This window comes from Lepidothrix coronata, unplaced genomic scaffold, assembly GCF_001604755.1.
Source record: "Lepidothrix coronata isolate B3197 unplaced genomic scaffold, Lepidothrix_coronata-1.0 Scaffold33, whole genome shotgun sequence".
Classification (NCBI taxonomy): Eukaryota; Metazoa; Chordata; class Aves; order Passeriformes; family Pipridae; genus Lepidothrix; species Lepidothrix coronata.
The window spans coordinates 4890122-4906534 of NW_016690213.1; the positions used below are offsets into that span (position 1 = coordinate 4890122).

The window sequence follows — 16413 nt, forward strand, 5'->3', positions numbered from 1 at the left end:
GGATGATGTGGTCAACAAGGCAAGTCAACAGGGTGTTTTCATGGTCCTGAGCAGCAGTGCCCTCATGGTCAATGACTGAGAGTGTTCTGACCACATTTTAGTTCTGCCTTCTTATCTGAGACAATGAGTAATAACACCACGTGCCTGTTAGAGGCTGTCTTCAGAAGAACTTAGCCAATGAATTCTGTACTTCCAAATAGGCACCACCTTGACTGAGTGGCCTAGCTTTTCCCCTCCTCCTTTCCATGCCAAGCACCAACACATTCACAGAGTCCGTCTCAGTCTGTGAATGGCTGAGTAGTAATTTACTCTGAAGTTTTTGGTGTGTGAAGGGAAGATTCTAAAGCAAAGAATAAGTCAATAAAGAATCAGAAATTAAAGCTCCTAAATTAACTACACTGGTGGTATAATATCTTTTAGGATATCAAGTGTGCACAAGCCTTCTTGGAATTTATTTCCTTTTTCTTGTGACCTCTGCCTTTCTAAGTAGAGCCTGTGCTGTTACTCTTCAAAAACTAATATTCAGGTTATGTCTGTTCTTGTGAAACAGCTTCTCAATAATTCTTTTCAGCATCCACTGTAATCATAGCACAAATCCCTATTATGATGGGCACATAACTCACTTTCTTTCTCTCTCCAAAGAGCAAATACCAACACTGCTTGATAGCTCAACAAACAGCTGTGCCAGAGGACTGCTGTCAGTCTGACTTGTGCTGTACTTCTACCAGTCTTCCATAAAGTAACTTTAGGGAAACCAAATGCCTCATTTGGCTTTTTTATGGACCAAGTGTGGTTGTTAAAGTAACCAAAAGTAGAAGTGTCTGCATTCTGTTGAAAAAGATTATAAAAGCACCTATGGCTGATTGTAGTTATTCAGAACAGTGTCATATTCTGAACCAAATATTGTTGCTACAGGGAGGTCCTTACACAATATTTTATATGGGTAGCTACAATGGAGTTTTGCCCAAAGAGCATTTACAGACATTCATATGGCCTGTGTAGTTTAGTTTTCTGCTTTTCATTTTGCTATTACTTCCCCTTCTTATCCATGAGTAACAACACTCATGAAACACTTTTGAAAGCAGTTTATATGTTTTGAAATACCATGAACTTCTGAGTAACAGTTATACCTGACTGCATAAATATATTTTAATTTTACCCAAAGGAAAAGAGTGAGGGAACCCTTATGAAAGCACTGTAAGTCACCAGCAGTTTTGGTTTTCCTCATGCTTTCATCTCAGGATAAGTTAGGGAAAAATCTCTTAAACATCCTTAGACTGATCAAGACACTAACTTAGAGCTGCTCATAACACATGAGGTTTCAAACTCAGAGCACAAAATATAATTCTCATATTCCTATTTTGACTGCCTGAGAGCAGGAATGAGTGCCAACAAACCTCCTGCTTACATGCATGTCCTGGAGGCTCACTGGAGTACAAGGAGAATTACCTTGTTGAGGACCAGCCAGCTTCATGGGCTTCCCTGCGCGGCAGGAGCACTACAAAAAGGAGGGCAGCGTCCTCTCCTCAACACATGTATCTTCTAAATGTACATACATTTTTCAAACTTTCCTCACACGTACATTTTCTTCCTTGCCACTGACTGGGTTACCAGTGTATCGACTCTTTATCAAGAAATAACAACCTATTAGCTAGATTTCAGTCAGGCTTTTGGGTAACCATTCTGTCATTCATTAATATTGGATGGGAGAGTAGAAGGTCTGCGACATTATCCTGAGGTTGTTCTTTTACAGTTTTTGGCATCGTAGCATATTTATTTTTTTGGCTGATCCTTTGTAAAACTGTAAAATTATGTATGTATTTAGGTGCATATTACAAGTATGTGTATAAATGCTTTTATGGTAGAAGTGGAAATATGTCAGACCCTTTGGGCAGTTGAACTGACTGATCATGTGTTATAAAATGGTTGACATGACTGTTCCTTGACCAAAATTTTCTTTTTGAATTCCTGTGCTTTCCTGTCCATGCAGCAATAGAGGTTGAATGATGCCTTTTAAAATCCGTGCTCAGAAGAGCACTATGTTTATCTTACATCTGTAATGTCTCTTTTTGCTTTGTTATGCTCAGCTATAATTTTCTTGGAAAATGCAAAAATTGAGGCACTTATTTATCTACGTTTTGTGAAATAGTGGGAAGTGAAACTTAAGAATTTTTTCCGTAGTTGTCTTTCTAGTGTTTCGTGACTGTTGAACATTCATGTTTGTTTGTTGCAATGATTATATTTTGTGGCCAAGTAGTTTGCTGTGCCCTGAAGCTTGGGATCCTTGCTTTGTTTCCAAAAATTTTCTATTAACATGATTATACAATGTGTGCCTTTAAGTTTCAGGTTTGTTTTTTTTTTTGTTACGATATGGTGATTTCACAGTATTTTTAACCTTAATGAACACTGTTGAACTAAAGCAAGATACTTAAACATTATGTTTTGAATGTTACCATGCTGAGGTTTCCTGGAATTGTTTATGAGCAGAATCAAAATAGCATTTTAAAAAGATCATACTGAAAAAATAACACCCAAAAGAGTAACAGCCTACTCTCTACCCACCTCCCCCAACATTTAATCAGCAGTCCTTTTCGCTGATAGAGTCCTAAGTGATTTTTCTTTCCTGCTTTAAGCCATTCTAGATATGCTCGCTAAGTGGACCTAACGGTACTAGTATATTTTATGTTAGCAAGTCATGATAGAAAAGTGCTTGAAGTTCAGGGGGCATTTGTCTCCTTTCTCACAAATTCATTTAAGTACCAGTCTTGCCATAGCTTTAACTGGGGCAGACAACCATACAAATGACTTGAGATAAAATGAAAATAATGGACTGAGCTAGGTGCCGGGGGTGGTAGTTACACTGCATGCACATCAATAAGCATTGAGTGTTATTCTATGCTAATGTAAGCCTGATGGATCAGCTTTCGCTTTTAGCCTGGAGGACCATTAAGCACTAGAAGCTGGGTCAAACTGATATAGTAAGGCAGACGTACCCTAACAGTTGGCAACAGTAGTTAACAAGCAGTAATTTGCTATGTGTGAGACTAATGTTGTTTAAAATCTTCACGATCAGAACAAAGATCAGAGAGAGGATAATGCTTCTTTGTTTAATATTCTTTGTAAACTCGATTCGTTTTGGAAAAAAAACCACTAAGATGCAAACACGAATAAAGCATTGAGCAGTTCTGTTGGAAACAGTTAATGTATTATTGTGTGTTATGGAACATCAAAGCCTTGCATATGATTTTCAAAAAATGTAAGGAAACTCTCATAAGATAATCTTGCATAATTGAAATATGTGATGTATTATTTTATTTCAAATTAATTACAATTTATTGTTCCTAAATTGTCTTTATAGCCTGAAAGTATTAAAATAAAAGCCAAATTACTGAGTTGTAGAAATATTCTGAAGATAAATTAAAAAAATAACACTATTTATGTAGATCTGACTCTGAAGAGAATTTTGTCCTTGACATCACAAGAAGATTATAATAAAGTGTTATCTTTATTCTGATTTGCTTATACCTAGACACTGTTGCCTCAGATACAGATACTGTTTAAGTAGGTGGCCAGATATAGCTGAACATACACCTAAATTTAGAAGTTGTTTTCCATCTGTTCTTTCAAATGTTTTTATTCACAATTTCAGATTTTACTACATGTGTAGAAGTGCTGTGTGTAAAGCTTTTGATAACCAAAATCACACTGGCAATGCTGATGAATATTAGCAAAAATCAATATAATGTGTTAAATAAGGTATATCACTGTTACATTTCAAAGGCAGACTGAGAAACTAGGCTGTAATTGGTTTGGGCTTTGATCTTTTTGCATCAGTGGTGTGGCCTTATGCACCCTCAAGCTTAGCTTTGTTGAGGTCTATGCACAATTTATGCTGCCAGGGCCACAGTTTGTGGTGCATATTGAGTTTAGTCTATCTTCTATTGCAAAGGTTTTTTTCTCCTTCCTGGTACAGCATGGCTTGATGGGGGAAGATGAAGTGGTCCATTGTAGTAACAACCACTGTAAATTTAGGAGACTCCTTTTGCTTGTCAGAAACTAGGGAGCCCACTGGCACAGCAGATACACTGTAATATTGCCTAGTCCACCGGATAACTCAAAGGGTGTCCAAAGAAATATGTGAGTTTTTAATGTATCTGAGTAAGAAGACATGGTAACAGATTATCTGGCCTTCAAATCATCCTCATGTTATTTTTGTAAGTACAGACATAATTGCTGTTTCCTATCTTAAACCTAGAAAGAAAAAACTGTTTATTTCAGTCATCAATTATAATATTCCCAAACCCCGTAACAGAATGATTTAAGGCTTAGGAACATAAACAGCGTGCAAGCAAGGTTAATTTGTTTTCCTTTCCACTTATGTAAGAACTACTTGTGTTGGGATTTTTTGAAGCTTACAAAGGAAAGAAGTTAGTTGTAAGTGTGTCTAGCCAAAAATGTCTTTTGGACTGTTAGCCCTTGCTTTAGCTATTCTTTTTTGTTCCTAGTTTTTATGTATTATAATGAAGAGCTTTCTTCATGATGCTCTCGTGTGTGTGAATTATTTTGGGTTGTGTCATAAACTTTTTTGAAATTCAGCACATATTAAAAAGATAAAGCTAAACCAGAAATATTTCTTTTACTCCATGCAAAATTTATGTTTGGAGGTTTTTTCTTCAGTGTCTGGCTACCCTTGATCTTTTATGTAGAGACGTTGTTTGAAGTTTGTTTGGTGTAGCACTGTATTATTGATTGAAATGTGTTTACTTTCCTGAAAATGAAAATATGAATTTATCATTTAGCTTAAACTTATTTAGAAGAATATTTGTAAAAAATGAGAGTTATAAAACACACCTCAATTCACAAAGTAGAGAACATAAAGCGTAATTAGTTTTTTCTGCTTCAGGGAATGAAAGGAAAATATGCTGTACTGTGATAAATGCCTGATAATTGCCATTGTCTTCTTGTAGCAGGGTTGGTACTCCTGTACTGTGTGTAAAAAGGTGAGAGTAACTCATTACAGAATGGGAGTAAAAGTCCAGAAATGTGATATTTTGACAAAATTTTAAGGAAAAAACTCCCAACAAACAAGCAACCCTCAAAGCTTATATTTTCTATTGTTTCTAGGGCTCTAGGAAAGGAGAAATACAGAAGAGTTGGGCAGCCTGTCTGTGATACTGCAGGATCTACAGATATTTTTAGTGGAGGGTTGAATCTGTTGTCAGTGGAAAAATTTCAGAAAGTCTTAGAGTAAGGATGAAAAAGAAAGTAATTTGCATAACGGATAAGTCTGTATCACAACTGTAGGTTTTTTACATTTTCTGAAGCATAACATCAGCAAACAACAGTTCTAGAAAACTTTTCACGCCCATTTAACTAAAGACAAGATCAGACCATAGTATTTGCAGTCCAAATTAGCGTCAGAAGCAAGCACGGATCTTGAGTAGATTTCTGTGGGAGTGTAGTGAAAGGAGAAAATGTAGATTATTGGCTTTGTCCCTTTCTAACTAAAGCAGCTTGTCAAACATTGTGTTAATCTTTGAAGAAGCCTATGGCAAAAAGGAGGAAGACGATTTTGTACTGTTTAACATCTCAGGAGAATTGCTGGCAGAAACTCCAAATGATCCACTCAGGATCCACTGAGCTTGTGCCTCTTCACTTGGGCCCTGGTGGATTGACTTTTCGGCTTGACTTTTCAATTTACCTCAGATACCTTGGCAGTAGTTGGCAAAGTCATACTAAGTACAGGACCACCTACTCAAGAACACAAATTTAGAAAAGCCTGAATTTACTCTCCAGAAGGTCACAATGGTTTGGAGAATTATGTACATGGTCTGCTGTCTTAAGTATCACCAAGACTGTAGCCGCGTTGTAGAACTGATGGATTTTAAGTTTGAGAACTGCCACAAGAAACAGAGGGACTAGAAGCCCACTGTCTCCTAGTTTGCTTGGGTCCCAAACATTTCCTGGTATATTAAGAGATTCCTCTGATCAAAGATGCCAAGTCATATTCACATTTTATTCCTAAGTAAAGGATCAACTAAAAAAGAATTTAAATCAGACCCTTTGTGAATAGGACTATGAAACATCTGCTATGAAGAGACAGGCAACCTTTCCAAGGGGGAGATGGTACCAGGTGAGCTAAACCCACTAATGATATCAGTTCTTGTAAACTTGAGCAGGGCACAACCTGCCTAGGAAGAGGGCTGAGATGCTACAGGTGACAAAGCTTATTAAGATTATATGTGCTGATGGGGAATTCCAAGCATATACCTAACTTGTCATTCCAATATAAATTGGTGACTGAATGAATTGACTCTGGGTCAGATCTCTCATTCATTGTCATGACCTGTTGTCTTGGTGATTGGCTGGGAACAGACTCGAAGGCGACTAAGACTCTTAGGAGTGACACAGAACTTTGGAAATTGCATCCTGAATTACCCACAGAAAGGAAAAGAAAGTGAAAATGCTTTGGGTATTGCTGTGGAAAAATAATGGTTAGAGAATAGGAAGAGCTTTTATGTTGACCTGCAGTATTAACAGATTTTGAAAGTGTACAAGGAAATGCACAGTAACTCCTGCCATTTTACTCCGATGTCAATGACTTCCTAGCAATTTGGTTTCCACAGGTTAAAAGACAGGTTTTTTCCACTTTTAGTTTATGTTAACAGAAGAACTAAAATAAAAAAAAAAGGGGGAAATAATTTAGACCATCTCTAATATACTATATAAATAGTGAAAGTGGTTACCACAAATTGTGATGGAGTAACAAATATTAATTGAAACTTGTGCATTGTGACATGGAAACAGTACATAAATTCAGAACTTTTTTATTTCACAAGAATTTGGAATATTTTGGTAAAAATTGGGGAAACTAGTCACTCTTTCTTTTTGGGAGACAGTGAAAGTACAAGGGTTTAATAATTCTCTGAAGCTCAATAATTTTGAAAATCGAAATTATTTATGCATCATGGTCTCATTCAGCTATTCATATTCTATAGTCAGTTGAAGGGACCTTCAGCATCTGAGCGTAATGTTAACAATATGGATTTTCCACCCATTTAATGTTTTAATAATTTTGTGTGGTATGTTAATAGATGTAGTTTACTTTTAATGTGCTTTGTGTAATGTCTTAAGTAAATGGAGAGATTATAAGAAATAATTGACTTTGTGTATTGCATTTTTTTTATTGTTTTGTCCTTTTGAAGATACAGGGCTTCATAATCACATCAAACTATTAGTGATGACCTATTCTCGTAAAATAAGTCAAGTAATCATATCCACATTATTTAATTAGATGATTTCAGTAGGAAAATAAGAGACTACAATGGCTACGGGAGATATGTAACAGGAAGGGAAATACAATAGCTCACTACTTCTTGAAGACTGAATTCATATTAAGTTCAATCAGAAAAAAAAAGAAATGTTTCAATGTATCAAGGTGGCAGGATTTTAGGACATATGCAGAAGTGTTGCATAATTTTGCAGAATTGTTAAGTTTGATTTGCAGAGGTCCACGTTTGGTCTGCCTGGACTATAAAAACAACACAGGCAAGATATTGAGAGTGAGATAGATTATTCAGACTATGCTGAAGATAATTAGTAGTTCATACCTATGAACTATGATAATTCACCTAAGGGCAGAGAAATCATAAGTTTTAATGTTCATGACATACCCTGTTACTGAATTCTTCAGTGCCAGCTCCCCCATGCTTTGAGCTCTGTCTGTTTAGTGATATGCAAACTACTTTAAATACCGAGTGTTATCTATATAGTCAAGCACTTTTCCTGGTCGTGAGCAGACTAGAATGGAGCAGAAAGCTGCTGCTTTTACAGTTTCCCCACTATCACTGATTAGGTACCAATGCAAATCAAGTTTAGGATCCTTTGGTTTGGGTAGTAATCACTTCAGCATTTGCTTTATCTCTCTTTTTTCTTTGTTTCTTGCTTCTACAGCAGCAATGACTGCAAATAACATAATTACTTACCTACTTTCTCTACTAGCATAAGTTGCAGGCAGATAGTGAACAGCAAGCTGGAGATGATTATATAGTAAACCCACTGATCTCTATAAGAACCATCCCAAGGAAAATATACAGAGCAGGGATGAAGAAGATTTAGATGATCAAAACAACTAGAGGATGAAAAATGGCTGAATGCGATTGGGTGACTTAATACAAGGTTATCAGAAGTAGGAAGACTTCCTATATAGTTAGATATAACCATCTGTTTTTTAGAAGGAAAGAAATTTCCAAGTCCACATATGATTCTAAAAAGGTGTTTCAAATCAGTAGGAATACCTGGTTTTAAGGCTTGTGAGATTGTTCTTACAAAACACTTGGTTTGGATTGAGTAATATCTGGAATGGGTTTTTGGACTCCAAAATTAGAGACATCAAAATGAGAGGTCCAAACCATGAGTTACTAAAGTAATGTAATATTTTAAAGCAATCTCTATTCCTGAAACACAGGTGAATAGGAGCTTCTGTAAAATTACGGGTATTACTCACAGAATAGCCTTGATTTATTTGCTAGATTTCTCTGCTCTGCCTAAATAAGCAGCAGGTTGGGAAACAGAATTCGTTGCTTTAAAAATGAAATTTAAAAACAGCATTTTCAATTTGTTTCTTTTCTAGCTTGTAAGGGAATTAATAAAATAATAATAATTAAAACAAAACATCCATGGAAGAGAGAAGAGAACATCAGGCTGTGGTGTCCTAGCCTTTCTGTTTCTTTTTTGAAAAACGTTGATGTATTTGACCAAGTGAGTTACTTTTTTTTTTTTTTAATGTGTTTCTGTGGGTTTTTTTAATGCAAGCTGGAGAGGCCAGGGAGTAGTTCCATGACATTAGCCTACTGGAAGAAAGGAGAGACAAATAGTATACCCCCTTTCAGTGGTATCGTGTATCAGCTTCATGCAGTTCTTGGCCTAACTAACTGCTGCTCTTCTGCCTTCTTTGCTGGCCTTGTGCTGCTGTCCTCTGTCTTGTGTTGGGTAAACGGTTATGTGTCTGTGGAGTTTGTCAGTATAGTAATCTAAAGGAAAAATAGTTGAGGTTTTTTTGTGGATTAGCCTTCCATTGATCTTGGTGTACAACTCAGTATCTCCAAATCCGGTGCAAGAGTAGCAGTTGAAATGTATTGTTTGGACCAGGAATGAAGAGGGTAAAAAGAGAAGAGAGGCCTCTTTTTTGGGTAGAGAACACCATTAGATTGGATTATATCACATAGAATTGCATCTCAGAATAGTTTAAGTCAGCAGATCCAGGTTCATGTTTGCTTTAATTCAGGTAGGGAAAAGCCTCAAAGCTGGTGAGATTTGGCAGTACAGGTAAGCTGATGTCTAATGTCTAACTGTGCCCAAAGGGAGATCCTGCACTTGTTTCTATGAACTCCCACCCTGACTGGAATGCAAGAGCATCTCCAGTCTCTTGCCACCAGCATGGTCACTATTCTGGCTCCATATCGAACTATACTGGGGCAGAAGGGGAGTGGGGACTGTTAATTTTAATTTTTCTGTAGGTTTATTGTTCTAAGTCTAGTCAGAGGAAAGTCAGTCATGCCATGACTTTGGGGGTTTTTTCCTTCCAAAAGGATGGAAAAAAGTGTTAGCTTAGAAAATGAATTGTTTGTGCTTTGTGGTACTAAAGTAGATTTTATATTAATTAAAACAAAAAAATCTGAAAGCAAGATGGAAGGATAGCTTTCTCCCCACACCAAAAGAAAGACTGAATACTTCTAATACTGCTCCTAGATTTTCAAGCAGTGTTGAATGACCAAGTATATGCTCGTCTGCCTTTTTACAATATTTCAGGTTCCTTGTAGCTCTATCGTCATTAATCTCTGGAGGGCATAAGTAGAGAACAAACTGGGCTATTGTTTGTGCCCAGTTGAAGAGATACGGGTGTCTTAGGAACGTCTCTCAGATATTTTCTCGTGTTTCTTTCCTGCTTTTGTATTTTCTTTTAGGTACTGAGTGTTCTGAATAAAAATTATTTCTATATCAAACCTCAATACTTACATCTGTGCTTTGCAAAACTGTAATAATGTCCCTGTTTTAAGACCTTGCTCTTAAATTGTGTTCTTTTTAATTTGCTCTAATCAAACCAATAGCAGAGTGATGTATGCTATTCAATGTCTGCTTAGCTTTAATCTCCCCATTAATGCTATTCCTCTCGGAGAGCTGTGGCCAGTATTTTACTTATTTTGATAAATAAATTTATTAATAATTAATTTGATTTGATAATTAAAATTATTATTGTGTTCTACTTGACAGAGTGAATCTTCATTATGAGAGTCTCCTTGCTGTAACATTACTTCACCTAGGCTTCTAACTACATTATGTCTAGTTTCAATTTGCCCTTTTGCTCTACCATAATTTTACCAGTCTCTCAGACTTTGAAGAATGTGTGCCTTGATGGATTCAAATAGATCTATGATCCCTAAAATTAAATGTAGAGGGGATAGAGGCTGAAGAGAGAAAGGTGACATATTTGTAAAATTCCATATTACTAGTCTTTCTACTTAAAGGATAGGAAAACTTACTTTTGTCTTCTTGATTAGTCACCAGAACTACTCTGACTTTCTGCAAAATTTCTTACTTTTAAAGTCAGATATATCGATTTCAGAAAGCTAAACAGGAAACACTAGTGCTTTTCCAGGGGTATGTGCATGTGTTTGTGCATATGTTACTGAGTCTATTATTACTTGAGACTTGCAAATTGAATGTATTTTAATGTTTTTCATTGTCTTCTCTGTAAGGTTATTCTGATGCAGTACTGGTATGATGAAACAAACTATTGTCTAAACAGAGCTGATCTTATCCTACTTAAAAGTTTCTTGGTTTTACTTCAACTTCTGCTTTAGAAGGAAACTTGCTTGGCTGTGGGCCCGCTAATACAGCACAGCAGATAACATTGTGCTAACAACAGGGGAATTTTTGTTTTTTTTTTTTTCTGCAAAATTGCGTTTATTGAACTGAATTAAGAGTTCAGGGGCTGCAATTTCCTGTCTCAAATCACTCTGCTACTACTTAGACTCCAGGAAGAAGTTGGAGTTTGTTTTAGGAAACATGAAAATGCTTTTAAAGTAATGACTTTGAGGTAAAACATCAGCAAAAGTGGGGACACCTGCTGTTAATAAAAGTGCCTGCACATTTATCAGACCTACATCCCCGGTAGAGGGAACCGCCGAGTGAAATCCTGACCGCTCCTGGAGAGATCCCATAGGTGGCAGCAGTCACTGCAGTTTAGGAGGTTAACAATGGAATGACTTAAAGGTACGAGAATAAAGATGTCATAGCTTAGCTAATGGGATCTTTCTACGAAAAAGTGTTGCTCTTTGAAACACGATAAGTGAGAAGAATGCCACTTACTTTTTTAGTTGGCTGTTAAGTTGGACTAGTTCTTCGTCTGTAAGTTGTGTTTTTAATATTGCTCCTAGACAGGGTTTTAGGGAGCCAGAATTTTATAGTGCCATGATATGAAATACAATTGAACAGCCGGAGGGAAAAACCTGATGGGAATTAAAAAAAAAAAGAGCAGTCTTGTAAATTCAGTGCTGGGATTACAAATTCTGTGGTACTGTGTAAGCTTTTGTCTCATAATCAGAAGATTTAATGGGGCAAAGTAAAGAATATTGCTTTGCTTTTGAGAAGCCTGGCTGAAACCAGGTTATTTTTCTAAACTAAATGCATATTTGGTACAAACTGTATTAACACAATTGCTATATTTCAAATTCTCTGCGTGAAGATGCCTCAGAACTGAGGTAGCATATTCACTGAATTGTTTTTGCTCTCTAGAGAAGGATGCCATTTGAACTTCATAAACAGAATATCTTAGTTAAATTACCCCTACTGAATTAATATGTGCTGCTTGTAAATATATTTTATGGTATATGCCATTGGGCAAGTAGCAATGCTGTTTTCATTTTTAACTTAACCCCCTCCCTTTTATAAGTGACACATGAATTGAATTTCATCTCTTTTCTTCAGAAGTACCGCAGCACAAGAAATATCATGCCGTGCTGCTGAAAAACTAGCTGCTTTTTTTCCTCTATGTTTTTATTACAATAAGTATTTTACCCAGTAATTTTTTCAAATTGTGTTGAAAAATCACTGGAACTCATCTCTTACTTGTTTTAAGAAGAAAAGAGTACAACCACCTCACTCATTATATGATTTCGAATAAAGTGGTAAGAAGTGGGCTTTCTAATATGACAATGAAACAATAAATAAGAACTGTTTACTCCTGTATCAGTGTGGATTCCTCTTTTCAGGGTGAACGCATTAGTGTACCCTCCTACATGTATAAATACATTCTTCCTAGATGGAACATTTGCCTAGCTAGCATTTTTTGCTATTCAAACCTTCACCTGTTGTCTAGAATGTGCTTCCATGCAGGTGCTACATAATGCTGGAAACTTCTTCATATTAGTAGTTTGTGCAATATCACTGGGAGATAAAATTTCAAAGACAGATATCATTAAATCCGTTTTACAGGTAAGAAAGTTAAAACAAACCTCTTTTGTTCTATTTTTAACAGTCTTATCGTGCTTACAAAGTAATAAAACGCTTAAAATGTAACTGCAGATTTTGGGGCTTGCTTTGATATGTCTGATAGTCCCATGTGAAGTCTATGGAAAGGAATTTCTTTTTCAGTCTTTCGAAAAAAGTGCATTTTTTTATAGGGAAGTAATGCTTCTTCCCATGTGCACTGAGACTCTCAGCTGGTGTGCTTCTGAATCACAAGTGAGATAATAAATGATTTCATATGGCCTTTGAAGTTCAACTGTTTTCAGTGAACTGTCTAAATAGAATCACTCATCAATCAGGGGCAGAATTAATATATAGCTTTGAAATAGTCCCTAAAACCTCTGAAAAATGTTGTACAGAATGAGACAGCACTGAAGCAATTTATTACTCAAATCTTGTTTGACATATTTGTGGCAGTAGCTTTGTTTGGCAGACTTCTGTGGGCCTGCTGTATGAATCAGGTGAGCAGGTTCAGGACCTCTCCATGGTTTTTGTCTTCTTACAAACTGTATCTGTGCATACACAGCATTCCTCTCTTATTGAGAGACAGAAAAAAAGTGCAATTTTAAATGTTTGAAATGGTGAATAAAACTCTCCAAATGCTCAAAACATTCATTAATTGCTGCACAGCTTTTCTTCCATGTTGACAATAACTGGCAATATTGTCAGGTTATTTTCTTAATTTTCATTGATTATTTTCTTAATTATTCTTCTTCAGGTTGTCAGTTGTTCTTTGCTAAATATTATTCAATAATTACCCAAAGAGGCAAAGTTATGTTAACAACAAATTGATTCAGAATTTCCCATAAAAAATTGGATTTGTTTTTCTTTTAAATTCTTCGGTGTAATCAGTGACAGGAAACAAACTAGTTGTTGCTGTGTGCTTTGTTCTTTATGTGAATGTCAATCACTTGCTTCTCTGCACCTAGGAGAGTTTTAGTTTTGAGAACTACAGCAGATGACTTGAAATCTGTAGAGCACTGAAAACATTTCAGAGAGGTGATGAACACACAGCTTATGTCAGTGTAAGCAAGCGATTTGGTAAGTGGAAGCAGATCATTAGATCAAAGCAGGTGGTGCTAAGGCTTATATGTTTGCACTGTAACAGTCTAGGTTAGGGATTCTACCTCAGACTAGTTTTAGTTTGGAGTGTTGGATGAAATGCTCTCACCATAGGTGTGATTTAAACTCATTCAAGGAACTGGTTATTGGTTTGGAACCCTCTGTACCTATTACAGTATATTTGATGCACATCTATCATGGAGCTTCCCACTGAGTCTCTTCTGGAAAGAATCCAAGTAAACACACCAAAACTCCTCCACAAAGGTGACACAAATGTACTGAGTGAGTACGGCTGGGAGGTTCAGTTCACTTAAACCACTGCTTGTATGGAGGTACAGCTGAGAATTCCCAGTGCCTTCAGTACTCCAGAGGACTTAGAGCTTGGTCCTTTGGAAAGTGTTAGAGGAAAGGATTGTTACCTCTGCAAAGTGATCATGGAAATCAAGATACAGTTTGGGGAAGAAGTACAAGATGTTAAATTTAAATGGTAAATTTTTGAAAATTTGTACAGAGGTTGTTGCAGGCATGTTACATAATTAGATTCAAGCACTATGATTGCATTTGGTGTATTTTCAATGTGTAAATCCAGGGAAGGCTTCAAGCACTTTGCAAGAATGCATAAAGTACTATTCGGAATATCACTGTAGCTAATTTAGCAACTTTTTGCTGCTTTTGTTTTCATTTTGTAAGGCCACTTCCTCCCCTGTGCCCCTTTTTCACTGTCAACACCTTTCATCGGTTCCAGGCATCCCCCACTGTTGTCATTGACTCCATCCTCATGTGCTGAAAGCGTTTGCAGTGCAAGAGAGCTGATGTGAATTATTAGCTCACAAAGAACACTGGTGGAAATAGAAAGGTGGACAAGGTCATCAGCAAAGGGGTGTGACTATAGTTACTCTAAACTGTGCTCCAGTAACCGTAGCTTGTTTCCAGTAGTAACACAGTGCTCTAGTGTTAGTGCTTTCATTGTGGGAAAGTAAATTCTCCTTCCTGTCCTCGTACAGCTTCTTCTACATTGTCCCTCAGATGGGGTGTCTCTTGAATGATCTTTTCTTTCAGTTCTTCTTATAAGAAATTAGCTAAATGGGACTAAGGAATAAAATGGGATGTTTCTGTATTTGGAAGAATATATATTCACTATAAAATTTATATTTTTATTCCTCTCTTCCTCTGTCTTTATAGTTAATGCTATATACCTGTTGCTGCCTGTAACACAGACCCTATGTCTTCGTGGTTTTTGGACAGTGGTCAATAGAAGAACATAATAACCCCTGTACTGAATCAGATCAAAGGGTTGAAAGGGTCTTCTAACCTAGAGTGGTTATTGGGGATTCTTCAGGAAGGTGAAAAGGTAGAGAATGCTATTTCTCTGAGGCATTCCTCTGGCTTGTGTGAATCTGTGATTTAGGAACTTCTTTGGTTTAAGATGGTGCCTATGTTACTGTTTTTAATAATTTTATTGATGTATCTTCCATAATTTGTCTAAATACCTGCTGCATTTATTTCCACATCCAGTGGCAGGATGTTCCACATTTTACCATGAATTATGTATTAGAGTAGTTTTCCATATTTGTTTTACATTCCTGCATTTAAGTGTATTCCTGAAATGCAGGTTAATCACATTAAAGTCAAATCCCTATAAAGAAGTATCACACTCATGTACACCTTACTCAGATGATAAATTCTTACAATCACTAGTGGTTTTTTTCTCACAGTGCTGAGACAGTGTCTATGACAACAGAAAAAAAAGATTAATTTTCCCAAGAGAATTGTGTTTCTTTAGTCCTTTAAATTGCAATTACTTGAACATGGCAGCAGCATCTCCCAGGTGCTGTGTACTATGGACAGATCCTGGGATGGATGGGGATCTGCCTTGCAGAATTCCAGAAAGTGCTGTTCAACTGTACTCTTTCCTTTTCTTCTTTCTCTTGCAATGCAGCAGGTTCTGAGAGGAATGTTTTGTAGCATTCATCGCAAACTGACAGTGGTTAAGGCTGATAATTTGGGAATGTCTGAAAAGAAGTTAAAGTGTGTTTATGCTGTTTGTGTTTTTATTCAGTTTGGGACCTGTACATATGACGTAGATATATTTATTATTTTGTAAAAAATACTCTTATTTTACATCCTAATAATACATTGTTAGATTTACCTCAGATGATTTTCCCCTTTATTAAATTTTAAGACATTTCTATTGTTTTTATTTTTTTCAAATATAAGTTGCCCAAGCAAACCTGTGTTTAGTGGTTGCTTTATATACATCAGTTTTACTTTTTCCTCCTTTCCAGACACAGTGGAAATGCTTTAACAACTCTGGTTCAGATCTCACTTCTTTTCTCTTACAATTTGCACTGCCCTTGTGGACTTGTCCTATCAGTAGAGTGAGTTCGGTTTAAGTAGAGAAAATATTTGAGAATTTACCTCATCATATATTACTGTTATCAAAAAATAACATTCCATTTGTTCTTTTGACCACTGTTTGTGTTAAATAGGTATTTTTACTGAGTTATGCACAAGAAGAATATTTTTCCTGAAAATAGCAATGTTAATATAATTACTAGGTATATCTCAACACAACTTCTTTTAACAGGGATAATGTTGAATATGTCTAAATTAGTATCTACGTACCAACGTGAGTTTTTTTGTTGTTGGATTCTCCTGTGATTTTTCAGTTTTTCCTAGCTCAGTCTGATCTGAACCACTCTGCTTCTTGTAAATATGTGATATTTCTTCTGTTTTCCGTAGAATGAACAAATCTCTAACAATAAGAATTGGGAAGCTGCCTGCATTATATCTTCCACTTGCAAAACAGGATTTGTTATAATT

At 36.3% G+C, this 16413-nt stretch overlaps 1 protein-coding gene across 1 annotated transcript in view; it reads left to right on the forward strand.

Moving 5' to 3' along the window:
* CAMKMT (calmodulin-lysine N-methyltransferase) overlaps nt 1–16413 on the forward strand; it is a 217507-nt gene that overhangs the window by 59700 nt on the left and 141394 nt on the right. The window lies entirely within an intron of this gene.